The sequence below is a fragment of the Bison bison genome, unplaced genomic scaffold, assembly GCF_000754665.1.
Source record: "Bison bison bison isolate TAMUID 2011002044 unplaced genomic scaffold, Bison_UMD1.0 scf7180017863137, whole genome shotgun sequence".
Taxonomy (NCBI): Eukaryota; Metazoa; Chordata; class Mammalia; order Artiodactyla; family Bovidae; genus Bison; species Bison bison.
Window position 1 is genome coordinate 4,378 of NW_011493709.1, and position 1,453 is coordinate 5,830.

The window sequence follows — 1,453 nt, forward strand, 5'->3', positions numbered from 1 at the left end:
TCCTGGGGAGGGTGAGAGGGGGAAGAGTGGGGAGAGAGGAGGGGCCTGGCCTACTCACTTGGCCCTTTGGGACTGGGTCTCTATTTGGGTCGTTGTCTTCTCCCGCCATCGCCAGCGCAGACACCACCTGCCCCACCTGCCCGAACCAAGGATTTCTTCCCAGCGCCCGCGTGCTTGGACTCTTTGGTTCCCTAAGGGACCAAGGTATACCTCTTGGACCTCCCAAGCAGCAGGATGCCAAAGACTTGGGGGAAGGTGGCTGGTTCCAGGGGAGTGGCAGAGATTCCCTGCCCCCAGGAAGGGAAGGTTCCCCCAGGGCAAGTTTGGAGGCTCCCCCGAGGGATTTCTTTCTTCTCCTGGGCCCCTGCTTGCCCTTCCTTTCCACAACCGAAGTGAGTCCTCGCAGAGCCAAGCATAGGAGAGTGCCTGGCACGTTAAGGAGATTCTCCCTGCCTTGGACATTCGAGTGTCTGGGTGTGTCCCCGGGATCCTCGGGGCTGTTGAGCTTGGCCTGGCCTCCTTCTTTGGGATACCTGCTCACCCTCATTAGCTCTATCTCGCTGAACTCATCAAAGGACTCGAGGTCAGACAGCAGCCCAGCCGAGCCTTCCGCGGGGGGCCACTGGTGATCCACAGCCACGTTCAACCTACTCTTAGTGCCTCTCTTAGGGTTCCCCCAGGCCCGGCCCACCTTGGGCCCACCGACCTGGAGAGGGCAGGCCACAACCGGCACCACTTCCCCACTACTCTGGGCGGCCGCGCCTCGACCGCTGGGACCCGCCTCGAGGTCAGCCCACAGGCGGACACTTCACCGACAGCGTAGCTCTCCGGGAACGGGTATCTGCCGACGCCCAGCACATCCAGGTCGCTCAGCTGCCGCAGCATGGCCGCCACCATCTCGTCAGCCAGCTCCAGGGTGTCCCCCTTGTCGTCAGCCGGGGAGCCAGGCCAGCCTTCGCGGCCCCACAGCACCAGCCCTCCGGCTTCCAGCACGTCCTGCTCTGACTCGAAGCCCTCAGGGTCTGGGAAGCCACCTCCGCCCTCACCCTCGCCGCTTCGCGGTGCCCCCGGCTTGGGGCCCAGTCTGGATCCCCGTGGGGCTGCGGAACCGGCCTAATGGACGCTGGTCTGCTCCCTGCCCAGTGGGCCAAAACCTGCTCCCCAAACAGACACCTCATCATCCCGGGAGCTCATGTCACGATCTGGGTGGCCCCCGGAACTGGGGCGGGGACGATTTATCACCCAGGTCACGGTGGCAGTGGTGGTGCTGGTGGCGGCAGTCAGGGCAGGTGAGGCGGGCAGCGTCTGGAGCACGCCATCAAGCACCACAGGCACTGCACGCAGGAGGTTGCCGCAAATGATGCGAGGCTTTCAGCGTGCCTGGGACGGCTGTGCCACTGCCTCCTCATTGGTCTGGTTCCCACCAACCAGCGTGCGCCTTGTTTGCCTGCCC

General features: G+C 64.3%; 1 pseudogene; it reads right to left on the reverse strand.

Annotated features, from left to right (window-relative positions):
• Positions 1-362: 362 nt before the first annotated feature.
• LOC104983674 lies at positions 363-1,194 on the reverse strand (annotated as a pseudogene).
• Between the last annotated feature and the right edge of the window lie 259 nt (positions 1,195-1,453).